This window comes from Alligator sinensis, unplaced genomic scaffold (assembly GCF_000455745.1).
Source record: "Alligator sinensis unplaced genomic scaffold, ASM45574v1 scaffold51_1, whole genome shotgun sequence".
Taxonomy (NCBI): domain Eukaryota; kingdom Metazoa; phylum Chordata; order Crocodylia; family Alligatoridae; genus Alligator; species Alligator sinensis.
This window is the reverse complement of record NW_005843075.1, coordinates 204,366-213,363: the sequence shown is the minus strand read 5'-3', so window position 1 is coordinate 213,363 and position 8,998 is coordinate 204,366. Positions and strand designations below refer to the sequence as shown.

The 8,998-nt window shown below is 41.1% G+C and overlaps 1 protein-coding gene across 1 annotated transcript in view; it reads right to left on the bottom strand.

The window, feature by feature from the left end:
• Positions 1-8,998, bottom strand: part of AK5 (adenylate kinase 5) — a 168,545-nt gene that overhangs the window by 150,985 nt on the left and 8,562 nt on the right. The window lies entirely within an intron of this gene.

The following is an 8,998-nucleotide window of genomic DNA, read 5'->3' as shown; positions in this document are numbered from 1 at the left end:
CTGCATCCTCACATTGGTGGCCCATGTTCATTTTGGAATCGATAATGACTCCAAGATCTTGTTCTTCCACTGTGCTTTCAAGAAGGGAGCTCCCTAGCCTATAGGTATGCTGCTGGTTCTTTCTGCCCAAGTGCAGTACTCTGCACTTGTCAGTATTGAATCCCATCCTATTCACATTTGCCCACCCCTGTAACCTGTTTAGGTCCAGTTGTATCCTGTCCCTCCCTTCTAGAGTGCCCACCTTGCCCCAAATCTTGGTGTCATCAACGAATTTGAACAGGGTGCTTTTCACCCCCTCGTCCAAGTCGCTGATAAAGAAATTGAATAGTACGGGCCCGAGGACCGAGCCCTGGGGGGACTCCAGTGCCCACCTCCCTCCAGGTCGAATATGAGCCATCCACCACCACCCTCTGGGTGCGGCCCCCTAGCCAATTTGTGACCCATCTGATTGTGTAGGCATCAATGCCACAGTCACCTAGTTTTTTAATGAGAGTGGGGTGGGAGACAGTGTTGAAGGCCTTCCTGAAGTCCAGAAAGACTACATCCACCACAACACCTGTGTCCGATGATTTTATGACCTGATCATAGAAGGCTATCAGGTTGGTCTGGCAGGACTTGCCCTTAATGAACCCATGCTGGTTGCCCTTGAGCAACCTCCCCCTTGCTGGTCCCTCCCAGATGTGCTCCTGGATGATTTTTTCAAAGAGCTTCCACAGGACCAAAGTAAGACTAACAGACCTATAGTTGCCTGGGACCTCCCTCCTCCCTTTTTTGGAGATGGGGACTACATTGGCCTTCTTCCAGTCTTCTGGCACCTCGCCAGAGCACCATGAGTGCTTGTAAAGCCGTGCAAGGGGCTCTGCAATGACCCCTGCCAATTCCCTCAGCATCCTGGGGTGGAGAGCATCTGGACCTGCTGATTTGAACATGTCCAGCCTTTCCAGAAGTTCCCTAACTCAGTCCTCCCTGACCCTAGGCCTGGCGGAGTCACTCCTGAGTCTGTCCTGTATCCCGGTGGGGGAGAAGTTCTGGTCCCTGCTCAGAAAAATGGAGGCAGATTCAGCTGAGTCGAATCGGGACAGTGAGTCAAATCACCAAATCAAATCACTGCCCCCGGAATCGGCCAAATTCGAATCCAAAGCGAACACTAGCCACTTCACACAGGCCTACTAGATATGTGCTGATATTGAAGCTGAGAGTTGAGATTTACTGCCACTTTTGAGAAGGACCTGATTATCTTGGCAGTGGAATAATGAAATGGGATAAATTTAATAATACAAAGTGCATGCATAGAGTCAACTCATAGATTTAAGGTCAGGAAGGAATTTCCCCCCAGCTCAAATAAAGACTATTGAGGATTTTTTACTCTCCTCCTCTCTAGCATGGAGGTCATCCACCTCCTCGGATGTTAATTCACTGCCATTGCAGTGGCTAAGGCATTGCCTTTCTTGCAATCTTCTTGTAGCATTGCAGGTTTGTTTTTGTTTTAAATTGGATGCTTTTTGTGACTATAACATGAGAGAAGGGCCAGAGTGGATATTTTTGCATTCCAAATACTTTTGGACAATTGTTTATTACATGGTTGCCTGTGATTTCAGAGGACTGGACTTGATGGCCCAGAAAGTTTGTATCAATCTCAGTGAACTGAGTGGAAGCTTCTGAACTCTATGGCTCTGAAGCACTCAGTCAGGCCTCAGTAACAAGAGCATAACACCACCACTTGCTCAGCTGCTGACTGTCCCTTCATGCACCAGAGCAGCATCCCAGTTACATGCAGCAGTTCTCCCATTCACTCACCTTCACTCCTCTCCCAGCCTATCTAGCAATCCTGGCCAGCTGACACCTCAAGGAGGAGTAAATCTCCTTCCCTCAGCAAGGAGAGCAAGGGTTTCTCAAGAAGTAAGAGAGCAACAGTTCCTGAGCATGCAGCTCAGCTTTTCTCTTGTGCCCTGATATCAGTCTGCTCATACCTCTTGTACATGATCCATGTACCCATGACCTATGTACCCATGATCTATGTACCCGCAAGTCCACCTATTTATGGAAGAGTGGCCAGGGAGAAAGGACAGAACTGCTAAGGTGACATAAAAGGTCAAATTGGTGATTATATAGTGTTGAGAAGTTTTATGAGTAAGAAAAGTAGAGGGGCAAGAGGAGGAAGATATGTTGGGTTTTTTTGCATGAAAAAGAATAGATTTAATTTTTTGGGCAGTGGATTTATTATGAGTGACCGAGGTACTAGGGGAAAGTGATTTATTTTGGAGAGAGAGAGCATCTGGCTCATAACACTACTGGATGAGAGGTGTACAGAGGTAGATGTGTTGGAGCAAACCAGATTTCACCAGGGAGCAGGTGCTTTCATCTTAGAAAATGTAACAGCATGACTAAAATGCAGGAGGACATTTTTGTCAAGTTTTTAGAGAAACAAAAATATTGGCCTGGCTTTTCCTTATAGGCACAGAAATGAAATTTACTCATCAGCTGAGGGTCATAGGAGAGCTATATGAAATGCCTATACCGCTTCCATAGTGACGCTGAGATTATGCAGAAAAACAAGCCGTGCCTAGAAACGGAAGGGGCTGGAGGTCAGACTGACAAACATTTCACAGCCCACAAACATCCACGTGAGGTTTGCAGCAACTATTTCAACCCAAAAGTCGGAGACATGGAAAGGTTGTATTGTTGCCTTGAGCCTAGGAGGTTCTGAAAGGAGATTTCAGTTCCTCTATGATCTTATTATATTCTATGTATGAAACCTGTTTTACTCCAGCACTGTGGACACCACCCTGGGAATTGTATTTGGAAATTAACAGGATAACCTCATTAATAACTTCAATGATTCAGTGATTCGTGTGTGTGTGTGTGTGTGTGTGTGTGTGTGTGTGTGTGTACGACAGAGAGGAAGATCCAGTTAAGAAACAAGCAAGAGGGATGACTGCTCTGGAATGTCACTTGGTTGGGGTGTGCTGAATGGTGTCTCCCCTGTGGCAGGGTATGGTCTCCCTCCCCTCAGGTATGAGGCTGCCTCCAAACTTTGCCCCACCTTTACATAATGCTGCTGCTTCCACTCCTTCCTGTTTTCAAATCGCATGGAGAAATGATGTCATCACATGTTTCTTGAGGCATCTTTAACAGAATATTAGGTATATTCAAAATTCAAAGTAATCTTTACAAAGTAATCCTATCTTTATTTTATCAGGGAATTAAAGTATATTTTATTCATTAATATGTATTTATAAATTACAGAATCCACTCTAGCTTTCGTTTCATTATTGATGCATCTCCCTCTGAATAAATTTTACTCAGATTTTAGATTTATTTGCTCCTGCTGAGGTTAACAGTTTTCATACTGGAAAAGAAATTCTGCTGAACTCAGAAGGGAACAGTTTATAAAAAATAATGAAAATGAAAAAACAGTAACTGAAATTAAAGGAGAAGAGAGAAACTCCTGCTACCTCAGAGACTAGATAGGAAGGTCAATGCAGATTCTTCACAAGCCATTTGAGTTCAATTCACCAATCAAAATCATAGAATGATGGTACCACTGGAGATGAAGATACTTAGAATGCATGAGCATACTGGTATGGTAGGTGGCTTGCTAGATTTCAAACTGACAGGTTAATACTATGTAAACTGCTTTCTGCTTTCCATTTCCAAAATGTGCTTAGAATTTAAAAGTCTTTCCAGCATTTGCCAACCTGCAGAAAAGTGGAATACCTTAAAAAACTCTGCTTTGGGTAGTAGTGTGTACAGTTTAGCTTAAAAAAAGAAAGAAATGAAAAGCATAGTTAAATCATCAGCGTTGCTAACCTTAAGTATTGAAAAATGATGTAAGGTTCTAAAACTAATCAAAAGATAGTCAACAAAATTGAGAGATTATTTTTATTTCCTTTTGCATATTTATATTTTAATATTCATGCTTTCAATCTTTTATTTTAAAAATCATTTTCTTTTAAATTAATAGCTATCATTCTCATAATTATGTGATTTTAGGAATTAGGGCTTTAATAAAATCTCCAGTATCACAAGAACTCGTAAAACTGATTCTGAATCAAGAAATGAGAGAATCAAAATTGGGCAAGAATTCAAGGCTTTACAGTAAGAAAAATTTTGATGTGATATATTTAATTATTAGGAAGTGGAGTTAAACAAAAGAAATAAAGGCTTATTTGGACATAGCAAAGACTGCTAAAGAAAACTGGGAGATTCCCCAATGTTCAGGGCTCTGAACCCCCCCCAGTTTAAATTGGTGATTAATTTATTTAAATGAATCTCTCAATAGATCTCTTCCCAGAGTAGACCACAGAAGACCAAGCTGATTTTTTATCACAGTTATGTCATTTGTGATCAAGTTCTCACAGATAACTTGCAGTGAATCCAGTTATCAGGAGATCTCAATATGTGGCATTAGCACTGTTCTTCTTTGCTTTGTTAGTTGTGGAAACACCACTATCAGGTCCATGTGAATAACCCAGTCAGTGAGAGGAAACCCCAGCACAATGGCCTACCTCAGGTCTCTACGCTAGTGCTCTTTTTTCCAATGCTCTTTTTAACTTGTACAATCAGTGTTCTGCCTAACACTCCATCCTGTAATGACATCTGCTTGGAAGCTGAGATTTGATTTTTTTCTGACCCTAAGGACATCTTAAATTCTGATCTGGCAATTATATCCAACTACTGTCATACTAACTGGCACTTGCATCTGAATGCTTTGAAATCAGTTTCATGGGTTTGCCACTTCAGTGATGCTTCTGCAACTTGGGAACTCAGTGCCTCCCTCGGTGGATACACCTTGAAACACAGTCTACACCTGGTCTACTTCAGCATGACTCTTGATAGACCTCTGGCTTATTGTGACCATTTGATAAAATTGGCTGTCAAAATTAACACCGGATACCATTCAGCTTTGCAAGCTTGCACAGCCACCTGCAGATGTAATACTTACCCTCTTCACAACTCTCCCCTCACTCTCTGATACTTGATAGCAAAGTATTGTGTTCCAATCTGGATCCTGGAGCCACATACTTGGTTAGTCAATTTACAGCTCTGTCAGACCATGTGCATCTTATAAGGACTCTGTGGTACATACCTCAGCCCTGACTGCCTTTAGCAAGTAACCACACTCATCATGAAGCCAAAATAACAGCAAAGGTCAAAAGCTCATTTGACCTCATCTGAGCTTACCTGTAGCTCTTTAACCCTCCTCCAGTTTCCCTCAAATCCCAATATTACCTATAGTCATCTCAGCCATATCATGTTTTCTCTGTCACATCTTGTTGGCCAAAAAACAGGCCCTGTTAGCAGTGACTAGCCATTTTCTTGACAAAAACCTTACCTCTTGATAACCAAGTCACCTCTGGATATCTTGCACACTGATAAAGGCCATGGACACTGTCAACTGATCCAGATGTGGCTCACAGTTCAAAGTGTTCCAAAAATGTGGAGAGATGCAGACTACAACTCGTATCATAGAGTAGCGGTTCTCAACCTTTTGCACCTTACGTCTCAGCTATGTAAGGTCAAAAAATCCTGGTCCCACCAGTCACCCAATGGCTGATCGAAGTATGCAAAAGTGAAATCAGAAGTCCCGCTGTGGCACTTCCAGTTTCACCGCCGTGACACAAATCTCACCTAGAGGACCTTTGCGTCCCACCAGTGGGATGAATCCCACTGGTTGAGAACCCCTGTCATAGATAACCATCCCATAACTGGCATCTAAGCAGCTGATATTCTGACAACAAGAACGCTGAGCCTTGGCTTAGCCAGATACGCATACGCTAATAACAATATTAATGGAAGAATGAAAGTGGCAAATAACAGCAGGATTAAATCCTTAAGACCAAAGTGGCCTGAGCTACTGCTTAGTACTAAGCTCTTTTGAAAATCTCCTCACGGAGGGCCTTCAGGAAGCCTTCTTGCTGCTCAGAGTAGCCTAGTGAAGAAACCTTGCTATTGCCAAAATTTGATAAACTAGAAGCCAGTTTATTATTCTGACTAATCTAATATGAGCAGATTTTTGCATAATTAAACATCAGTTTTGTATACATGTAAATAATATGTGCCTCAGTTCAAATTTAAAGGTTATCAGGTCCTGTAGTATGATGGCATGGGGCAATGGGATGAACACTTTTTTCCTCCCATCTTACTAGTGTGTCTGGTGCTTATTGTTCCCCTTGATTTCTAGATCTGTACTGAGAAAGAAATACTGAGAAACCACTGGTGCTGAAAATGAAACTGCCCATTATTGTAAAAACTCTGATTGGTGAATACATACTATATTTTGAAGCAGTCAGTGTGGAAGAAGTGCTATCTTTCATCAGACCAACTATTCCTACTATATTTTGAAATCATTCTGCATAGCTAAGCTTTGGGAACATCCTATCTGTGAGAGATATCTGGAAGCAGCAACGTAATTGGGAAGTAAATGGGAAACATTTCACAAAAATGGCTTTGGAACCCATACAAGTATTCTACTAACTGTAAAGGGATGACTTGTATTTATAACCAATGAGGCAGATGATGATAGTAACAAATACATAGTTCTTATTACTTTTAATAGTAGCTCTCAATATGCTTTACATAAAAATCTGTTGAAAGAAAAAGGGGTGTGTAAAGTAGCTTAATGTGACCTGACTAGTTTTATTTCTGGGAATTCTGTAATTTTCCATAGAAGTATATTCCATTGCCTAATAGATCTTCTAGTTAAAAAGTATCTTGTGGGGGAATTTTGATTAAATATGTACAGCTTCAGCTCATTTCTCCTTGTCACTTTTGGTTAATGAAAACAATTTTTCTCTTTCTCTTTAAATTATGAATGGCTTCTATACACTGCCACTAAACAGGTTTTAACATTTATATATTGGGGAAAACATCAGAATCAAACCTTTAATTGCAGTCCATTACTGCAATAAGTTAATGCATGTAGGCAACCCCTGAAATGGGTGTCACAGCATGGCATGTGAAGGCGTTTTGCTTGGCATGCATATCTTAGGGCAGGTGCTAGGGAAGGGGCCGGGACTGTGCTGCCACAACATGGATTGGGTTCTTTGCAGTTCCCCCACCGTCTGCCCTTGGCATGCCAGCATCTTACAAAGCAAGGCTGTGGGTCAGCAACCAAAAACGTTGCTGACTCCTGAACTAAGCCCTTTATAGCCGTAAGGCTAGATTCAGATTGATAAACTAGGCCAAACATAGTGATCTACTCATTAGGTGCCTAAATTCATTCAGTGCCTATATTTTGATCTCTAGGCACCTACATTTCCATATATATATAGGAAAATCCCATTCTGCAAGGGTCGGTGCCTTACTTCTGCCTTAGCTCCACTGGAATCCAAATATGAGGAAGTGGTGTAGAAACCCTGACAAGTCCCCAGAAGGGCCCGATGCAACTGTATTTAAAAATAGGATATTTGCATCCTACCATACATTTCACAGATATACTGAGTACACAATGGGCCCCTGCATTCCCCAAGCTCTTCTTTGTGTAGATGACAGTACCTTGCTATGGCCATCCTTCACTTCTCCCACTTTACAGACGTTTTTAGTGATTTTGGTCATAGTGGGTTAAAACCTATTCCACTTATTTGGTGCCTATGTAGTATTTAGGCATGTAAATGTCTAAGGTGGACAGACCACTTCCTATGATTTAGTCTTCAGGCTAAAATGAAGGCATGTCACAACACGAATGTTTTTTTCAGGGACTTGAGCAGGGCAGAATGGGAGAGCATTAGATATTTAAGTGCAACTTAGATACCTAACATGTGGAACAGATCTAGCTTAGTGTTCTTGGGCATTTTTACACATGCAAGTGCCACAGCACCAGGCGCTTTGAAAAGCGCCTGGTGCTGAAACACTTGCAGTTGTATAAGCGGCGAAATGCACATCAGCGCTGAGTAAATGGCAGCAGCACGCTTTTGAACTAAAACACATGGAGGTGCTTTACTTCAAAAGCGCACCACTGCCACTTTCTGTGTGCTGACATGCATTTTGTCACTTATACAACTGCATGAGGTGCAGCGCAGTTCACTTCAGTGTGCATGTGGAGAAGACTTGATTAATCAAGTCTGCTTGGAAGCAGTGGATCTCTGGCACGTCACAGGACAGAAAAGTAGATGTATAAATGCCCAAGGGAAGTGGACCCACTATGTGGATGTTAAGTGAGATTTAAATGGTTTATAGGTCATAGGGCAGTACTGTGTATGGGGTAATTGTTGGAGAAGGAATAATTTCCATAACTTAGTTCCCACCTGTTTCTCTACCTCCATCTCCTGTTATTCTACTCTTGCCAAGGACAAAATTGTTGAACCAAAAATGAGCTTTATAAAAGTGTCTACTGAAGAAGAAAACTGAGTCAAAAGATAAGCCTATATTTCTCTTCCTTTTTAGGTTTTAAAATAATTAACTCTAACCACAATCTTCTCCTTCCTTAATTATGAGAAAATGTACCTGGCAGCCATCAACTATTTTTCATAATAACTATTTTGTCAGTTTCCCTTAATTTTCTCAATTCGATTTTCTGAACTCTACACAGAATCATACCTTATAAAAGAGCAATAATAAAATGCCTCATTAGTCTGCTTTCTTTTGTTACTTCTATCTAGGCAATGTCAACTTAGAATTCAGAGTGCAGAAATGATAATTAATGCTTTAGAGACTGTGGAGCACTCTGAAATATTTTGCTTGAAGGGCACTCTAGAAATTCAACACTGAATTGTAATCTTTGCTTGTGGCCATAACAGAATACAGTTACAGTTTACTCTTAAAGCTTTGTCTTTATTATAAGCAAAACTAGGTAGGTTAACAGGCAGCTACTTCTAAAAAAAAAAAAAAAGGATGGCCATTTTTTTAATATAAGTCGGCTCACAAAAATACATTCAGTTTTAATGCTAGCTTTTGTTCCAGTCTTTTCAGCACCTCACAATAATGTCAAGACCATTCCTCCTCCATTGTGAAAAAATGCACCGACTAAAATGTGTTCTTTTTAATGAACATTTAAATT